This window comes from Glycine max, chromosome 11 (genome assembly GCF_000004515.6).
Source record: "Glycine max cultivar Williams 82 chromosome 11, Glycine_max_v4.0, whole genome shotgun sequence".
Classification (NCBI taxonomy): Eukaryota; Viridiplantae; Streptophyta; class Magnoliopsida; order Fabales; family Fabaceae; genus Glycine; species Glycine max.
Window position 1 is genome coordinate 13,535,962 of NC_038247.2, and position 20,825 is coordinate 13,556,786.

Below are 20,825 nucleotides of genomic sequence, written 5' to 3' on the forward strand. Positions count from 1 at the left end.
GGTGGAGGAATGTATGGTCTGCTTGGGCCAGCAACATTTTGGAAGGAAGGAGCAGGCTGCTGTTGTTGTTGCTGAGGGCTAGACCATCTGAGATTAGGATGATTCCTCCATCCAGGGTTGTATCTGTTGCTGGAGAGGTTGTAATTGTTCTGTTGTGGTTGATTTTGCTGCTGAGGTTGAGGAGGTCTATTGTAAATGTTTGCAACATAAGCTTCGGGCTGCTCAATTGCTCCAGGTTGCTGCATGGAAGGGCAAAGGTCTGTATGGTGGTCAGCAGAGGAGCACAAACCACAGACCCTTGCAACAGGTACAGATTTCTGGTTCAAGGCCTGCTGGGTTACCAAGTTAACCAATGCATCCAGTTTGCCTTCAAGCTTCTTAGTTTCAGATGATGCAGCTGAGTTTGTAGCTACCTCATGCACTCCTCTAATGACCATAGCATCATTTCTAGCGCTAAACTGCTGGGAGTTGGAAGCCATCTTCTCTATTAAATTTCTGGCTTCGGCAGGAGTCATGTCTCCAAGGGTTACACCATTGGCAACATCTATCATACTTCTCTCCATATTACTGAGTCCTTCATAAAAATATGGGAGAAGCTGCTCTGAAATCTGATGGTGAGGGCAACTGGCACATAGTTTTTTAAATCTCTCCCAGTACTCATACAGGCTCTCTCCACTGAGTTGTCTAATACCTGAGATATCCTTCCTGATGGTTGTGGTCCTAGAGGCAGGGAAATTTTTTTTCTAAGAATACTCTCTTAAGGTCATCCCAGCTCGTGATGGACCGTGGGGCAAGGTAATACAACCAGTCCTTTGCCACTCCTTCTAAAGAATGAGGAAAAGCCTTCAGAAATATATGATCCTCTTGGACATCTGGGGGTTTCATGGTTGAGCAGACAATATGAAATTCCTTCAAATGTTTGTGCGGGTCTTCACCTACAAGGCCATGAAACTTTGGAAGCAAATGAATCAGTCCAGTTTTAAGAACATATGGGACATCCTCATCAGGGTATTGGATGCAAAAGCTTTCGTAGGTGAAATTAGGTGCAGCCATTTCCCTTAGAGTCCTCTCACGGGGTGGAGGTTGTGCCATGTTCTCAGAATGTTCAAAATCAGAATGCTCAGAATCAGAATGCTCAAAATCAAGATGTTCAAAATCACCAATAACATAATGCACAAATTCACTAGTAATGGAATGCTCAGGATGATCAAAAGGTATAAAATGATTCCTAACTAATCTATGAAATGTCCTATCTATCTCAGGATCAAAGGGTTGTAAGTCAGATGGATTGCCTCTAGTCATACACTACATTCAGCATGCACAACTAGTTGCCTTGTCATGTAAATAAAGGTGCAGGTTTGAACTACAGCTGCCCTCAAATGATATCCAAATGACTTGAAATTTTGTGAGCAACCTTATAAAATGATGAGAAGATAGCACAAAAAATTTCAGGCAAAAATTCCAAGTCTAACTATGGAAGCTAAAAATGGTAGGTTAAGAAAAATAAGTGAATAAAACTTGAAAAATAAAAAACTTTTGACAGAATCACTATTTTTGGATGATGGAGACCTCAGCCGGCCCCCTATGGTCGGCTGCCATGGTGTAGGAAATTTTTTTCTACCCCAAATACATATATAATAATTGCGATTCTGATAACCGGAGCAAAAGTTATGGCCGTTTGAAGTTTCGACAAACACAAAATTTGCTACTTTTTTGGAACTTTCAAATCTGACCAAACTAAAGGCTCTAGTTATTTTTCCCACAAAATATATATTAAAAGAAGTTACCACAAAAAACTTCAGCCAAAAATAACAACCCTAGCTACTAAAACAAAAAATCTCAAATAATTCAGCATGGGTGGTCGCTAAAATCCATCTCTACTTGATTTCTACTACTACTCTGTTTTGCCGCAAGCAAAAGTGGTCGCTAAGTCCGTCGCAAAACACTATTCACAGCAAAACACCCAAAACTGAAACAGGAGAAACGCTTAATAGGAAAACTGAAACATAACACACACTAAACAAAATACTAGGACACTAAACAACACTAACACACATACTAACACAATACTAACAATTAAACTTAAAACACGAAAGAATTAAACACACAATACTAGCTAGTTATTATGAACCTTTGGACACTGCTCCCCGGCAACGGTGCCAAATTTGATCGAGGCCGTACCCAAATCAAATAAACATGAAAATGCAGTAACTAGGAAGTGATCCTAGGTCGTTTCCCAACGAGCAATGATAAACCAAATGTTCATAATATACTTGCAGTAACAATAACGATTGGGGGGGTTTGTTTGTTTTGTGATTTAAGGAGCAGAACAAGTAAACTGGAATACGAAACTAATAATATTAAAAATGGGTTGTTTCCTCTGATTCAGAAGCCATTCCCTTATCATGGGTTATGGAGAATTCGTCCCTAACAGTTAACCACTTAATCCAACCCTATTTCAATTTACCAAGTGAAAATCAACTTAGGATTATCAATACGTGATTAGGCACCACATACACCAGTTAGCCCTTCGTCCATTAAGCATGAATGCAAGTTAGGCTCAGAGGCAATTAATCGAACACGAAACATGCACTGATTAATGTTCGCGAATTTGGGTTAACTAGTGAAGGGAAAACTGCCAGGGAACCACATTATAACCGAAACCTCAAAGAGAGTTGGGCTTCGTCCTCAGAAGGAAACAACACCAGAATATTTAGCCTTCCATAGATTCAAACAGAAAACGTAAATGAAGCATGAAGCAGAAACGTAAATAAACAGAAACGTAAATGAGATAGAAACAAAAATGAAAACAGAAACGTAAATGAAAGTAGAAGAAGAAACAAGAACAAAATTGTAATTAGAAGTAGGAAATGGAAAATTGCATTATGTGAACAGTAGCATCCAAGCAGAAAAAACGTAAAACCCTAAACAAAGCTCTGAATAATGAATGGCATAACAGAATAGCCCAGCACGAATCCCAAGGCTGCTATTTAAAAAGAGTCACTCAAAATCACTGGGCCCTATTACAATACTCTGGCCCAAAACGAAATAAACACTGAACCACATAAAATAAAATTGCGAAATTTCCTAATTAGAAATTAACTAAGGTAAGCGTTGCTTTAATTGCCCTCTTCAAGTCCACTACCAAAATCCAGATTAAGCCCAATGTTTCATTAATTCCTGAAATTAGATTAAAAACATCAAATTAGCTAAATGAGCCCAAATAATAAAACTGCCTAATTAATTGACAATTAAGACCAATCAGTAATAAAAATGGTGCAAAAAGGGTTTAGAAAATAGAAGAAAATGATGGCACATCAAAAAGCAATTACCGATGATAAGAGAAGGAGATAAAGATGCACAAAAAAATAAAGAGGACCCCTAGGGGTCCATGAATCATGTTCAAATTCTTAAAAGCAAAAACAAACTGGACGAAGAATGAAGAACGAACGAAGAACGATGTAGAAATCGATTGCAGTCGCGATTCGGCGGTGATTTAGTTTTTTTTCTCTTCTTCCTTCTTCTTTTCTCTTCTTTCTTCTCAATTCTGGACTTCTGGACCTTAGAACCTCTCTCTTAGCCCCTCTTCACACCTATTTATAGCAAAACAAGGCATTTGGGGTCATGACAGCTCGCCCAATTTTGTGTGACACTTAGGCTATAAATAGAGGTCATGTGTGTGCATTTTTTGGAACTTTGATCATTTGAAAACTAAACTTCAGATTTTAGAGCTCTTTTAATGCACAAAATTTCGTGCTCTTCTCTTCCTCTCCCTTTATTCATCTCCATCTTCTTCCAAGCTCTTATCCATGGCCTCCTATGGTGGTGAGCTTCTTCTACACTCATCTTCTCCTTGAAGTGGCATCTCCTCTCTCCCTTCTCCATTCCACTGCCATTCATCTTCCAAGAAGCAAAGGAATCCATTGATGAAGAAGATCCTAGGCCTACAAGATCCAATGGAGCTACATCATGTGGTATCAAGAGCATCTTCATCAAGGTGAGGTTCTTTTGCATCCTCTATCTTTTTGTTCGGTGAATTCTCTGTAATTCCTTGTTCTTCATCTTGTTGGATCCAGTGGCCTCAGAATAATTATGAAGGGGGGTTGAATTAATTATTCCTAAACCTTTACTAATTAAAAATTTACTCTTCTATGGCTTTTACTATGTTGTTAAGTAAAAGAAGGATAGAAAAGAAACTTAACCAAAAGTAAAAGCGGGAATTAAAGTGCACAACAGAAATTAAAAGAGTAGGAAAGAAGGAGACAAACACACAAGAGTTTTATACTGGTTCGGCAACAACCCGTGCCTACATCCAGTCCCCAAGCGACCTGCGGTCCTTGAGATTTCTTTTCAACCTTGTAAAAATCCTTTTACAAGCAAAGATTCACAAGGGATGTACCCTCCCTTGTTCTTTTTGAACAACCTAGTGGATGTACCCTCCACTAGAACTGATCCACAAGAGATGTACCCTCTCTTGTTCTCAGTCAACAACCCAAGTAGATGTACCCTCTACTTGTACCACAAAGGATGTACCCTCCAATGTGTTAAGACAAAGTTCTCATGCGGTTAAACCTTTGAAACTTTGTGAATGGGGATACAAAAGAATTCTTAGGCGGTTAGTCCTTTGAAATCTTTTGTATATGGGAAAGGAAAGAATCAAAAGAATTCTCAGACTGTGTCATTTTGAATTCTTTGACAAGGGAGAAGGGAGACAAAAGAATTCAGGCGGTTCGTCCTTCGTTCTTTTGGAAAAGAGAGAAGAGAGACACAAAAAGAATTTAGGCGGTTAGTCCTTGGCGAATTCTTTTTGGCAAAGGGAGAAGGGAATGAAAAAGATGAATAGCACAAGTTTTGTTTTCAAGGTTTGGAAAACCAGAAAACTTTAGAAAGCTTTTGGCAAAGGAAGAAGAAGAAGGAGTTCAAAGAGATTCAGAAATCAATTGGCAAAAGTTTGTTGTCAAAAGAATGAATGTTTTAAAATGCAAATCAAAGCCTTGTTTTTATAGACTCTTCAAGTCTAGTCAAGAGACTATTAGAAGAGTTATAACCTTTAGAAAAACTTAAAAACCATTTGGAAAAGTTATAACTTTTAGAAAAACTTGAAAACTATTGGAAGAGTTACATCTTTTGATTTTTTTTAAGAAACTATCACTGGTAATCGATTATCAAATTAGTGTAATCGATTACACAAAGCTTTTTTGTGAAAGGATGTGACTCTTCACAATTAAATTTGAATTTCAACGTTCAAACACAATGGTAATCGATTACCAAATACTTGTAATCGATTACAACATTTTGAAATTAATTGGAACGTTGTAAATTCAGTTTGAAAGTTTTTTGAAAACCATTTTGCTACTGGTAATCGATTACAATAATCTGGTAATCAATTACCAGAGAGTAAAAACTATTTAGTAAAAGGTTTTGAGAAAAATTCATGTGCTACTCAGTTTTTGAAAAAACTTTTTAATACTTATCTTCATCGAGTCTTCTCTTGATTCTTGAATCTTGATCTTGATTCTTGAAACTTGAATCTTGAAACTTGATTCTTGATTCTTGAATTCAACTTTCCTCTTGATCCTTGAAGTGTACTTGATTCAATCTTGAACTCATTCTTTGATTCTTTGAGATCATCATCTTTGTTATCATGAAGTGTTCTTGACTTTTGAGCTTTTTGTCATCATTTTTGTCATCATCAAAACTCTTTGAATCAATCATGATTCATCATGAAGCTTGCTTCTACACATCTTATTCTCCATGTATATCCTCCATTGTCTTGTGGTTTGGTGCTGTTTAGAGTAGATTCAAAAAAATTAACTGATTAAATCTTAGATCTACACTTGTTCTTGCATTTCTATGGTTCAAATTTTATAGATCTACTCTTAAATCATGTTTTTGTGTTGATTTTAGGTTCTATCATATTTCAGTCATAATCTAAGTGTAAATCACTTAATCCATGTTGTCTTAGAGTCATGTTTAGTCATAATAATTGTCACATTAAGTTCTAAGTTTGTGTTGAATTTTGATTTTGTTGATTGAATTCTAGATACATTTGTTCATGTATTCTTGTCATTCTTAGCCTATCTTTTGAATTTTGAGTCTAATTCATGCATGTTATTTAGTTCATAACATGTTCTAAATCAATTCCTAGAAGTAGTCTTGTTGTTGAACTCTTTTTTTTTTGTTTTCTAAGTTTCCTACATGATGCCTATGATGAAGTTGAGTTGTGGTGCTGAGTTGTGGCTGGATTTGTGAATCAAATAAGTCTTAAGCTCTCTTGAATTGCTTTATTCAAGATAATTGAGCATAAGCAAACACAAATTGTAACTATCCAAGCCTTAAGCAACATAAACACCACTCTTGATTCCTAGGTTGAAATTGATGGTGCTGGCAGCTTGAACATACGAAGTTGTATAAATTACTGGGAATTGGTCACTACATTTTTTGAGATGAAATTTTTACTGAATTTTCTAGACATCTGTACCAAAATTATGAAAAAGTAACCAAGCGATTTGGATTAAAGGAAAAAACAATAAAAATAACACAAGTTGGCAGAAAAATCAGTGTCTAGGAAAAAAAAAGTGAAAGGAAAGTTTGCATGTTGTTTTGGCTCAAAATTTGTTCTATAATTGGTGCCTATTTTATACCAATCCTGGTTCTGAAATTTCAATTGAAAATTAGTGTGAAAAAAAAAATGCGAAAACTAGAGGTTTCTTGAGTCTTTTTTTTTAGTCTTTCTACTCTACTCTAGAGCCATTCTAGGTTTATCTTTGAGTCCTAGCTTGCTTTTGTGTGCTTTTCTTTGCTTTAATTGTTGAATAATCCTTGAAAATTTGTCTTGTTAAAACTCTATTGGTTTAGCTTTCATTTCATTTTTTTGGTCTTTGGTTATTGCTTCTCTCTTTGTTTCCTAGTTGGTGAGTTGCCATATAGGGAATTGCAAAGAAGGATTGGTGCCATCCCTTGAAGAATTTGAGTCACGAAGCAAGGGGAAAACCACCTTAAGAGCTATTGGACTAAGAAGCACTCCAAATTGAGTGAATCACCAAAGAGATAACAACCACCAAAATTGAGGACCTTGTTGTAATTTTGTAATTGACAATTTACTTACTTTCATTACTTTCAAATTTTGTAACAAAAAGGCCTTTCATTGGAAGTAAGTTAGGAGCCTCCAATAGGTCACCCTACTTCCATTTGTGTGTAATAATTTTAGGCAATTTTCCCTTAGGATTGTGAGTGTTTTGTTGGGAACCTCAAATGTGGTCATCCAAACACTCTTAGGATTCACCTTGTTTACATTTCTTGCTTACTTTCATAGCTTATTTCCTTTACCTTCCATTGTCAAACCACCTAGATAGCTTGCCTTTTACCAATTAGTTTTTACCTTATCTTTCACACCTCTTTTAATGTTTATTTTGGCTAGTTTCAACCATAGTTTCTTTTACCTTTTGTTTTCAAACCCCCAACAAGAAAGAACCATAACTTAGGAACCAACATGAGTCTTCATTCTTCATCTAGTGTTAATGGTGAGGGTTCTACTCCTAAGGACCCCTTGTATAAGATATTAGATGAGTTGAGATCCCTTAAGTTGTGGAAAGAAAAACAAGAGAGAAAAGAAAAAGATAAAAAAAAAAAGAGTGGAAGAAATAAGTCAAGATGAAAGAGAGAAAATAAGAGAGGAAGAAAGAAGAAAAATAATGAAAGAAATGAAAAGAAAAAAACATGCCTCCTATCATAGTCATGACTCTTGCAAGAGATTAAATGAAGAACTTAGCGACTATTATAGAGGGCGCCATAGTTCACATACTAAACATCACTTCCAAAGAAAAGAAAAGGATAGAAGGCCTCAAGAGGTTAACATTAGCCTCGCATATTTCCATGGAAAAGATAATGTTGAGGCCTACTTAGATTGGGAAATCAAGGTTGAACAACTCTTTGCTTGCCATCATATTAGCAAAGAGAGAAAAGTTCCATTGGCTACGCTTAGCTTTCAAGGGTATGCGCTCTATTGGTGGACTTCCCTTGTTAGGGAACGAAGGATTCACGGGGATCCTCCAATAGAGTATTGGAATGATCTTAAGAGTGCCCTTAGGAAGAGGCACATTCCCTCCTACTATGAAAGGGAGCTTATGGACAAGCTCCAAAGGCTTAGACAAGGGAGTATGAGTGTTGAAGAATATTGACAACAAATGGAACTACTCTTTTTAAGAGTTGGACTTAGAGAGGAGGAAAGAACAAGCATAGCTAGGTTCCTTTGTGGGCTTAATATGGAAGTGAGGGACAAGGTTGAACTCTTCCCCTATAGGGACCTAGATGAGCTTGTCCAACTTTGTATAAGAGTGGAGCAACAACTTAAAAGAAAGCCTTCTTCAAAATCTTATGGCTCTCACTCTTATCCAAGGAAGGACCAAGCCCAAGGAATTTTGGGGGCTGCACCTTCAAAACCGAAGGAAGATAAGGGTAAGACCATAGAGAAATACACCCCTAAGACTAGTTCCCAAGAAAGGACTAGAACCATTAAATGCTTCAAATGTCTTGGGAGAGGTCACATTGCCTCTCTATGCCCCACAAACAAAACCATGATCATGAGGGGTCAAGACATTTATAGTAGTTAAGAGGAGACTACTTCTTGCCCTTCCTCTAGTGGAAGTGAAGATGAAGTAAGGGGTGAAGAGTCTAGTGAGGAAGTGTATCCCAATGAAGAAGGTGACCTCTTAATGGTTAGAAGGCTCCTTGGAGGTCAATCTTGTGATCTATCTCAATCCCAAAGAGAGAACATCTTTCACACAAGATGCAAAATTTTAGATAAAACTTGTTCTCTCATTATAGATAGTGGATCTTGTTGCAATTGTTGTAGCACAAGATTAGTTTCCAAGTTGAACCTCACTATCATTCCCCACCCAAAACCTTATAAACTTCAATGGCTCAATGAGCAAGTGGAAATGATAGTTAACCAACAAGTGAAGGTACCTTTCTCCATTGGGACATATAAGGATGAAGTTAATTGTGATATAGTTCCCATGGAGGCAGGACATATTCTTTTAGCAAAGCCGTGGCAATTTGATAGGAAAATCATTTACAATGGCCTAACTAATGAGATTACCTTCACCCATCTTGGCGCTAAATTTGTGTTGCATCCTCAAACACCTTCATAGGTGGTCAAAGATCAACTAACTATGAAAGATAAGAGGGATGAGGAAGAAAAAAAAGGATAGTAAGGCCTTGTCTTCAAAGGCCAAGGGGAAGGAAACAGAGGAAAAGGATTCCTCCAAGAAGATTGTTAAGAAGTGTCATACCCTAATTTCATCCGGGAGTACTTGCGGTCGGTCCTTGAACCTTGTTTTCTCCCTTCAGAACCCTCCAAACGAGCATCATTGCGTAATCTATAAAGTTTCGCAACATTCCGGAAGTAAACAAGCATTGTTACGTAATCCGTAAGGTTTCGCAACATTCCGAAAAGAAAATAAGTGTCGTTACGTAATCCGTAAAGTTCCTCAACGTTTCAGAAATAAATCAATAAAAAAACACAAAAGGGGGTGTATTTAGTGAAAAGGGGGTGCAAATAGCAACCAGACCCACTTGGGCCTTCCTGAGGATTCCAAAAGAAAGCGGTGCCTTCAGGTGGAAGCAACCCTACTCGCCTGGGCGAGCTGGGCGGCAACCACCTCCCTCTTTTCTCCTATAAATAGGGGAAAGAGGGCAAAGCAAAAATGTTCAGTCCTTCTGGTATTGAGAAATTTCTCGAAATTAGTGTGAAAAAATGTTTCCGTTAAAAAAATCAAAGCCGAGGTGCTTCCGTAACACTTTCGAGACGTTTCCGTAAGCGATTTCGTGGAGATTCTTCACCGTTCTTCATCGTTCTTCATTCGTTCTTCGTCGTTCTTCGGTCTTCAACCGGTAAGTTCCCGAAATCGAGTCTTTCAATTCATTCTATGCACCCTTAGTGGTCTCTACTTGTTTTGTGTACTTTTACTTTCATTACATTTATTTTTCGTACCCTTTTTAACGTGCTTTAACCATTTATTTAAGTCGTTATCTCGCCTACTAAATGATAAAATGAATTTCAACCGATCATTTGCATTGTAATCTTGTTTAATCACTGTTAAAATAAAATCCAACCGATCGTTCACGTTGTAACCTCGGTTAAACAAAAAATGGGGCAAAATAAATAATAAAATAATCAAAATATCTTTGAATAAAATAATAAAAAAAATCAATTGGACGTTTTTTTTTTCTTTGGAAGTTTCCTTGAATGAATTAACTAATAATCAAAGTGAAACTAAGGCTAAAATCAACTCACAAATCAAGCTTTGTTCGCAAAAATCACTTGAAACCATTTTAAGGTCCAACGCCTTAAATGGTCCTCTTTTGCTTTTATCGGTTAACATAGACCGTTCAAAAGCATAAAATCAAACTCATAACTTTACCGCTTTAGAAAGAACTACGTAGGTCTGATTTCCTCATCGCAATTGAGGATACCTAGGTGTGAGGGAAACACCCTTGCCGACCACACCAAAATTAAAAACATAAAAAGCATAAAAACACAAAAAGACCTAAAAAAAGGGAAAATAAAACATTTTGAAGTCATATTTGCACTCTTGATTAAAGGCTGTTGTCCCTTGTGAGGGACGCGTGGGGTGCTAATACCTTCCCCGTGTGTAAAAATAACTCCCGAACCTTTTACAATTAAAATTCGTAAACCACACCTTTCCGGTTTTTCCAACGTTTTCCTCAAATAATTGTTGGTGGTGACTCCTCACATTTTTCTCCATTGGAAGACGCACCCATGAGCCTCGCGTCGCCCTTCCACCGAAGGGTAGGTTGCGGCAAGAAGGAAAATCATTTTGCAACAAAAGGTGATATTAAAAGAGCACTCCTTCTTAAACAATCTTTCTACCTTCTCCTATCAAGGGAAACATTCCTTAACACTGCCACAATTCCTACATTTGAGACCTTGCCTCCAAAGGTCCAAGAACTCTTACATGAATTTGGTGATATATTTCCCAAAGAGATACCCCCTGGGCTACCTCCTTTAAGGGGAATAGAACACCTAATAGATTTAGTCCCAGGAGCAAGCCTTCCTAATAGGCCAGCCTATAGGACTAACCCTCAAGAGACTAAGGAGATAGAGTCTCAGGTTAAAGAATTATTGGAGAAGGGTTGGGTCCAAAAGAGCATAAGCCCATGTGTATTGCCAATGTTGTTGGTGCCCAAAAAGGATGGTACGTGGAGAATGTGTACAGATTGCAGGGCCATCAACAACATCATTGTAAAGTATAGGCACCCCATTCCTAGACTTGATGATTTGCTTGATGAGTTGAATGGTGCCAATATCTTTTCAAAAATTGATCTTAAAAGTGGTTATCACCAAATCAGGATGAAAAAGGGTGATGAGTGGAAAATCGCTTTCAGGACCAAGTTTGGTTTGTATGAATGGCTAGTGATGCCTTTTGGCCTCACCAATGCACCAAGAAACTTTATGAGGCTTATGCATCATGTCTTAAGGGATTTCATAGGTAGATTTGTAGTTGTTTATTTTGATGATATTTTAGTGTACAGTAGGAGCCTAGATGATCACTTAGGACATCTCAGGCAAGTTCTTTCAGTCCTTAGGAAAAACACCCTCTATTCAAATATAGAGAAGTGTACTTTTTGTGTAGATAATATAGTTTTCTTAGGGTTTGTAGTTGGTAGAAATGGGGTCCAAGTGGACCCTGAGAAAATAAAGGCCATCCAAGAATGGCCCACCCCAAAAAGTGTGGGAGATATTAGGAGCTTCCATGGGTTAGCAAGCTTTTATAGAAGGTTCGTTCCTAATTTCTCTACAATTGCATCACCTCTCAATAAGCTGGTGAAGAAGAATGTGGCATTTACCTGGGGTGAAAAACAAAAGCAAGCCTTTGCTTTCCTCAAAGAAAAGCTTACTAAGGCACCTGTTCTAGCTCTTCCTGACTTTTCTAAAACTTTTGAGCTTGAATGTGATGCCTCTTAAGTGGGAGTTGGAGTTTTATTGTTACATGGTGGGAACCCTATTGCTTATTTTAGTCAAAAACTTCATAGTGCCACCCTCAACTACCCCACCTATGATAAAGAGCTTTATGCCTTAATAAGAGCCCTCCAAACTTGGGAACATTACCTTGTTTCCAAAGAATTTGTCATTCATAGTGATCATCAATCACTTATGTACATTAGAGGGCAAAGCAAGTTAAACAAAAGGCATGCAAAATGGGTAGAGTACCCAGAGCAATTTCCATATGTTATCAAATATAAAAAGGGAAAAACAAATGTGGTAGTTGATGCCCTCTCTAGGAGACACGTTGTTTGGCTCCCTAGGAGCTCAAATTTTAGGATTTGATAATATTAGGGACTTGTATGCTTTAGATGAACATTTCACTCCCATTTACGAGAGTTTTGGGAAAAAGGCCCAAGATGGATTCTATTTGGCTGAGAAGTATTTGTTCAGAGAGGGAAAGCTTTGCATAGCCCAAGGATCCATTAGGAAATTACTTGTGAAAGAGAGCCATGAGGGTGGGCTCATGGGCCACTTTGGGATAGACAAGACCCTTGTCTTACTCAAAGAAAAGTTTTATTGGCCCCATATGAAGAAAGATGTCCATAAGCATTGCACTAGGTCTGTGGCTTGTTTACGAGCCAAGTCTAGGGTGATGCCTCATGGGCTATACACACCCTTACCCATCCCCTGGGCACCTTGGGTAGACATTAGTATGGACTTTGTCCTTGGGCTTCCTAGAAACCAAAGAGGTCTAGACTCTATCTTTATGGTGGTGGATAGGTTTAGCAAGATGGCACACTTTATACCATGCCATAAGGTGGATGATGCTTCCCACGTCTCAAAACTCTTTTTCAGGGAAGTTATGAGACTCCATGGTTTTCCTAGGACCATTGTGTCAGATAGAGATGCTAATTTCCTTAGCGACTTCTGGAAAACCTTATGGGCTAAGCTAGGAACTAAACTTCTTTTCTCTACCACTTGTCATCCACAAACTGATGGGCAAACAGAGGTAGTGAATAGGTCTTTATCCACCCTTTTAAGGGCTCTTCTGAAAGGCAACCGCAAGTCTTGGCATGAGTATCTTCCTCATGTAGAATTTTCCTACAACAGATGGGTTCATAAAACCACCAACCAGTCCCCTTTTGAGGTTGTCTATGGGTTTAATCTCCTAGCACTGTTAGACCTCATTCCCCTCCCACTGGACACTTCTTTTATACATAAAGAAGGGGAATCTAGGTCATAGTTTGTAAAGAAGTTTCATGAGAGGGTTAAGAACCAAATAGAGAACCAAACAAAGATGTATTCAACTAAAGGCAATAGAGGAAGAAAAGAGCTAGTTCTTAATGACGGTGACTGGGTTTGGCTCCATCTTAGGAAGGATAGATTCCCTACTAAAAGGAAATCCAAGCATAGCCCTAGAAGGGATGGACCTTTTCAGGTCTTGGAGAGGATCAATAACAATGCCTATAGGTTGGACCTTCTAGAAGAGTATGGAGTCAGCACCACTTTTAACATTTCTGATTTAATTCCTTTTGCAGGTGTAGCTGATATTGAGAAGGAGGAACTAACAATTTTGAGGTCAAATCCTCTTCAAGGGGGATGGGATGATGCAATCCTCCCTAGGAAGGGACCAGTCACTAGAGCCATGAGCAAGAGGCTCCAAGAGGATTGCGCTAGAGCTGCTGAAGAAGGCCCTAGGATTCTCATGAACCTCAAGGTAGATTTCTAAGCCCATAGGCCAAGGTTGGGTCCAATTATCTTTGTACATATTAGACTAGGATGTCATTATATTTGGTCCTTGTATTTAGGGCTCCATAATGTAGGTAGGGTACCCTAGAAATATAGGATATTCCAGCCCTTGTATTTTAGGGCACCTAGACTAGTTTTTGTATTAGGGGTAGTTTTGTAATTTCACATGCACTAAGTGAATATTTGATGTGTGTGTTGGGAAATAAATTTAATTGAATTGGTAGAAGCCCAATCCAATTAAATTTTAGAGGGGGAGGTGAGCATTTGCTTACTACACCCCATTGTCACATCATATAGTCACACTTTGTGCATGTCCTTCATGCTTTACATGCCTCATGACACCTAAGCACACTTAGTGGAGAATCTTGGAATTGATCTTGGATTAGTGGGCTGAACCATAACTAAAATTCACTACTCATAATTAGTGAAATTTTGGCTCCAAAGTTTGGCTCCACAAATTCAATTTCAAATTCAAGTGAAATTCAAATCTCCCTCCAATTTTGTGTGACACTTAGGCTATAAATAGAGGTCATGTGTGTGCACAAAATTTCGTGCTCTTCTCTTGCTCTCCCTTCATTCATCTCCTTCTTCCTCCAAGCTCTTATCCATGGCCTCCTATGGTGGTAAGCTTCTTCTAGACTCATCTTCTCCTTGAAGTGGCGTCTCCTCTCTCTCTTCCTTCTCCATTCCACTGCCATTCATCTTTAGAGAAGCAAAGGAATCCATTGATGAAGAAGATCCTAGGCCTACAAGCTCCAATGGAGCTACATCATATTTATAGCAAAACAAGGCATTTAGGGTCATGACAGCTCGCCCAGGCAAGCTTGTTACTTCACCATGACATTATTTTAGTGTCCCAGACGATCTAGAGGCTAGCCTGGGCGAGCCAGGGGTCTAAAAAAGCCTCCAAATGACCCTTTTGCCCTCCCTTTTGGGTATTTTCCCTATTCTTTTCCAAAACATCAAAAAACCTTTTGAATTGCACGACAAGTGGTGTTAAGCAACTCAATTTGGCTAGCAAGAATCAAAATGTTAGCAAATGATAGTCCCCAGACGAAATTAGGGTATGACAGTTGCCCTTCTTTACTTATCTTTTATTGGAAATAAAAGGGAAGTAAAGATAAGGACACTAATTTCGTTTGAGCAATCTTGTTATTCGACAGGGCAACCAAGGAAGTCAAACCGAGAAAACATGAGGACATTGAAGTTCTTCTCTTTTTTTTCTTTTTTCTTCATATGCTTTTTTCAAAGCATAGAAGCAGAGGACGTTGAGTCCTACGAAGCACAAAGACAAGGACGTTAAGTCCTATAAAAGACAAAAGATGTTGAAGTCTTTGAAATGTAAATGAAGACATTGAAGTCTTTTGAAATGCAAATGAAGACATTGAAGTCTTTTGAAATGTAAGTGAAGACATTGTCGTCTTTTGGAAGCATAAATGACTGAAGACATTGAAGTCTTTTGATATATAAGTGAAGACATTGTCGTCTTTTGGGAGCATAAATGACTGAAGACATTGAAGTCTTTTGAAATGTAAATGAAGACATTGTTGTCTTTTGAAAGCATAAATGACTAAAGACATTGAAGTCTTTTGAAATTTAAATGAAGACATTGTCGTCTTTTGAAAGCATAAATGACTGAAGACATTGAAGTCTTTTGAAATGTAAATGAAGACATTGTCGTCTTGACAAAAGACATTGAAGTCTTTAGAATGTAAAGAAGACTATGATAGTCTTGACGAAAGACATTGAAGTCTTTGAAATGTAAATAAAGACATTGTCGTCTTGACAAAAGACATTGAAGTCTTTAGAAATGTAAAGAAGAATGTGATAGCCTTGACAAAAGACATTGAAGTCTTTGAAATGTAAAGGAGCAGATGACCTTGATTGTCTCTGCAAGATAAAAGACTGTGATAGTCTTTGAAAAGTAAAGGCGGATGACATTGATAGTCTTCGCAAGACAAAGAACTCTGATAGTCTTTGAAAATTAAAGGAGCAGATGACCTTGATTGTCTCTGCAAGACAAAAGACTATGATAGTCTTTGAAAAGTAAAGGCGGATGACATTGATAGTCTCCACAAGACAAAAGACTCTGATAGTCTTTGAAAAGTAAAGGAGCAGATGACCTTAATTATCTCTGCAAGACAAAAGACTATGATAGTCTTTGAAAAGTAAAGGCGGATAACATTGATAGTCTCTGCAAGACAAAAGACTTCGATAGTCTTTGAAAAGTAAAGGAGCAGATGACCTTGATTGTCTCTACAAGACAAAAGACTATGATAGTCTTTGAAATGATAATTGCGAGAACTTTGAGTCCCCTAAAAGATAAAAGACGAGAAATTTGAGTCCTATGAAAGATAAAAGCGAGGACTTTGAGTCCTATGAAAGATAAAGGCGAGGAATTTGAGTCCTATGAATGATAAAAGCAAGGACTTTGAGTCCTGTGAAACAAGCCAATAGGTACTAGTACCAAGGGGCTCAACCTTATGAGAAAGCAAGAGGTTGACTCTTTGAGAGGGCCTCTCGTCCTCAAAAGATAGGGCATTAGATTTGGGAAATTGGTATATATAGAGAAGTCTATGCACTTATGAACATGATTTTTGGGATGCAGATGCATGCAACCTTCATCTTGAAATGCTAGTAATGCAAGATGGTTTTGAACCATGAAAATTGTGTAATGCTCATGACATTTTTCCTATTTTTTATTATTTTGATTTGATTTTTTTTCCTTTTTTTTCTTTTGTGGAAAACACAGATTGACTGTCTCTTTCTAAAAGGCGTGATAATTCATGCAACCTCATTCTATTTATTTTTTTTGCAAATCTCTTCGGGGACTCCCTCAGAGTGTAGGTTTTGTTTGATCACTTGACAATTTTGGGTGACGGCAGTGGAGCCACTTGACATTTAATCAATCAACTAAAATATTGGTCCTAGGGCTTTTCCCCTTTCCCCTTTTTTAAAAACGTCGATTATTCTGCACAGCAAGAAAAACATAAGGCTTTAGGACCAATCACATGCACCATTGAAGGATGGCAATGGCTTGTTAGACTTTGGTATATGACCAAGTGAAACTTTCTTGATTTAAATGATGCCAAGGGTCTGTCGACCCTGCTGAAACTTGATGACATGGGCTGATCATGAAAGAATTTATATAATGAAGCTACCCTTGGATTTGAAAGAAATCCCAAAGAGTTTGCATGAGAGACTAACATCATATGTACCCTACTATCACAATTGTCTTTGGGCATCTTCCACGAGCTCCTGTTCAAATGAGTTTTCTTCTCAAATGTGCAAGTGCGAACCTCAGGGGTTTTTCTTTCTTTTTATATGTATATATTTTTTTTAGCAATCACAAGTGTGTGCAGGTTTCATTCCAGAATCCCAACTTAAAAGCAAAATTAGTCATTCTTTGATCCACATGGGCTTTATTGGGCTTGTAATGCGGTCAAGGGTAAGAGGGCTATGAAGGAAATGATTAGAGAGGCTCAAAGAGTGTTTGAGGGTTATATTGAGTAAGAACCTCAAGAGCAATGCTTGTATTTTATTCATTTTAACTTTTGAGTTGGGTTCTACTCCTTTTGTCTTGTACATTAATCTATCATTGCACTTTTGTGCCTTTCTTGTAAAATTCGGAGGTCTTTTGTCTCTCTTTTTCTTCACTCGCCTTTGGTTGGTTTTTTTATTGTTACCCAACTTCATGCATGTGTTCTTTGTATTGCTCTTCCCGCTGGTTTAGCGGTGGTTCCCACTTAGGGTTTCTATTTTGCTTTTTCGGTTTTTTATTGTTGTTTTTTAGAAAACAAATATGCTTTGGCTCGGAGGGGGTAGCAAAGGATAAACTAGTGTTTGGGATGTTGAAACATGGCCATGTGTCATCTCAAATCTTGACTTGGATCCTTTTGTAGTTTGGATTTTGGGACAAAACCTTAATAACACACCCCTGATTTTTTTTTATTACCCTAATTTTTTCCTAGGTCGCCCTTTCGGGTTCTCGGCCTACCGGGTAAGAACTTCTGATCTGCCCCTAGGTTCGCTTGAGGCTCATGCACGAGTTCTAGGCCTTGTATTTTGCCCATTCTAGTAGTATAGGTTCTAGGTCTTTGTAGTAGGGACCTTTTTCTTGTATTTTCATGTATTTTTGGAATGGGGGTGAGCTTAGCTATTAGAGATGTGTGTGTAGCTAAGCTCTAGCTTCTTTAGGAATCTTCTCAAGGAAGCTTCTCAAGGAGGTGAGCTTAGTTATTAGAGGGGTGTGTGTAGCTAAGCTCTAGCTTCTCAAGGAAGTTTTCTCAAAGAAGCTTCTCAAGGAAGTTTTCTCAAGAAAGTTTCTCAAGGAAGCTACCTAGTCTATAAATAGAAGCATGTGTAACACTTGTTGTAACTTTGATGAATGAAAGTCTTATGAGACACACTTTAAAGTTCTACTTCTCTCCCTCTTTTATTCCATCAATTTCGTGCTCCCCCCTTCTCTCTTTCTTTTCCTCCATTAAAGCATCCTCTTCAAGCTTCTTATCAAAGGCACATCCTTGGTGGTGAAGCTCCTTCTTCCATGGCTTATTCCCTAGTGGATGGTGCCTCCCCTCCCCTCTTCTCCTTTGCCTTCCATTGCATCTCCATGGTAGAAAATCACCATTGAAGGACCTCATTGAATCTCAAAGATCCAGCCTCCATAGAAGCTCCACAAGCAAGCTTCCATCAAGTGGTAATCAGAGCACAAGAGCTTCAAGTAGGTGCTCCTTAAACCTCCATTAATTTTTTGCTTTACCTTCTCTTCCATTGTTGTTTCTTCATTTTTCTCCATGTATCTCCTCACATGTCTTGTGCTAAATGTTTTTAACAATGATTCTTTAGAGTTTCCACCGATTAAGCTTGCTATAGAAGCTAGATTTGATTTTCTATGGTTCAAATTTCCTATTCTAGTTCTTGAACCATGAATTGTGTTGAGTTTAGGTTCCTTTGAGTTTTTGTCTTGTTATTTTTTGTGGCTGAAACCTAAACCATAAAATTCTTACAAAAAAATTAAAGTAGAAGAAAACCTCCAAAATCTAGAGTGACTTGTTCACCTATTGTAGTTTTGTCATAGAAGTCATGTCTAGTCATGAAACTTGTCATATAAGATTTCTTATGTTGTGCTGAATTTTATTTTTCTTGTTTCTTTGTCTAACTCATTTGTTCATGAGTGTATGAAATTCTTTTAGCATATTATTTGATTTGAGTCAAATCTTTGCATGTTAATTAGTCCTTAACATGTTCATGCAAAATTCTTAGAGAGTCTTTGATTGTGATCCTTTTCTTGAACTTTTAGGTTTCCTTATGATGGTGTCTATTGTGAATTTGAGTTTCGGTGAATGAATTGCTGGCTGAAATTTTGATTCTAAGTGAATATTGAACTCCTAAAACTGTGGTAAACAAGCCTAGTGAGTTCAACATACATAGGAAGGTTGAAAGTAAGCCCAAGGCAATCAGTATTCCATGCTAAAGGGAAAAAATACTAAAAATCACACAAGGTTGCAGAAAAATCAGTATCCAGAAAAAAAAAAGTGAAAGGGAAGTGTGCTTGTTGTTTTGGCTCAAAATTTATTCTATAATTGGTGCCTATTTTATACCAATCTTAGTTCCTAAATTTCAGTTGAAAATTAGTGTGAAAACAAGTGCCAAAGATAGAGGTTTGTTAAGTCTTTTTTTTCATTTTTTTTACTCTACTTTCGAGCCATTCTAAGTTTCTCTTTGAGTCCTAGCTTGCTTCTATGTCCTTTTCATTGCTTTAATTATTGAATAATCCTTGAAAAATTGTCTTGTTAAAACTCCATTGGTTTAGCTTTCATTTCATTTTTTTTGTCTTTGGTTATTGCTTGTCTCTTTGTTTCCTTGATTGTGAGTTGCCATATAGGGGAATTGGAAAGGAGGATTGGTGTCATCCCTTGAAGAATTTGGATCAAGAAGCAAGGGGCCAACCACCTTAAGAGTTATTGGACTAAGAAGCACTTCAAATTGAGTGAATCATCAAAGAGATCAAAACCACCAAAATTGACGACATTTTTGCAATTTTGTAATTGACAATTTACTTACTTTCATTGCTTTCAAATTTTGTAACAAAAAGGCCTTTCATTGGAAGTAAGTTGGGAGCCTCCAATAGGTCACCCTACTTCCCTTTGTGTGTAATAATTTTAGGCAATTTTCCCTTAGGATTGTGAGTGTTTTGTTGGGAACCTTAAATGTGGTCATCCAAACACTCTTAGGATTCGCCTAGTTTACATTTATTGCTTACTTTCATAGCTTATTTCCTTTACCTTTCATTGTCAAACAGCCTAGATAGTTTACCTTTTACCAATTAGCTTTTACCTTATCTTTTACACCTCCTTAAGTGTTTATTTTGGCTAGTTTCAACCATAGTTTCTTTTACCTTTTGTTTTCAAACCCCCAACAAGAAAGAGCCACAACTTAGGAACCAACATGAGTCATCATTCAATTAGTGTTAATGGTGAGGGTACTAGTCATAAGGACCCTCTATCTAGAATCTTAGATGAGTTGAGTTCCCTCAAGTTATGGAAAGAAAAACAAGAGAGAAAAGAAAAAGGAAAAAAAGGAGTGGAAGAAATAAGTCAAGATGAAAGGGAAAAAATAAGAGAGTAAGAAAGAAGAAAAATAATGAAAGAAATGAAAAGAGAAAAACATGCCTCCTATAGTAGTCATGACTCTTGCAAGAGTTTAAGTGAAGAACTTAGCGACTATTATAGATGGCATCATAGTTCACATGCTAAACATCACTCCCAAAGAAGAGAAAAGGATAGAAGGCCTCAAGAGATGAACATTAGTCTTCCATATTTCCATGGAAAAGATAATGTTGAGGCCTACTTAGATGGGGAAATGAAGGTTGAACAACTCTTTGCTTGCCATCATATTAGCGAAGAGAGAAAAGTTTCATTGGCTACCTTTAGCTTTCAAGAGTATGCCCTCTATTGGTGGACTTCCCTTGTTAGGGAACAAAGGATTCATGGGGATCCTCTAGTAGAGTATTGGAATGATCTTAAGAGTGCCTTTAGGAAGAGGCAAATTCCCTCCTACTTTG

The 20,825-nt window shown here is 37.7% G+C and overlaps 1 non-coding gene across 1 annotated transcript; it reads left to right on the forward strand.

The window, feature by feature from the left end:
• Positions 1 to 606: 606 nt before the first annotated feature.
• Positions 607 to 713, forward strand: LOC113000932 (small nucleolar RNA R71). Its single transcript, XR_003266228.1, has one exon. It is a non-coding gene; the product is annotated as a small nucleolar RNA R71 (small nucleolar RNA).
• Positions 714 to 20,825: the final 20,112 nt, after the last annotated feature.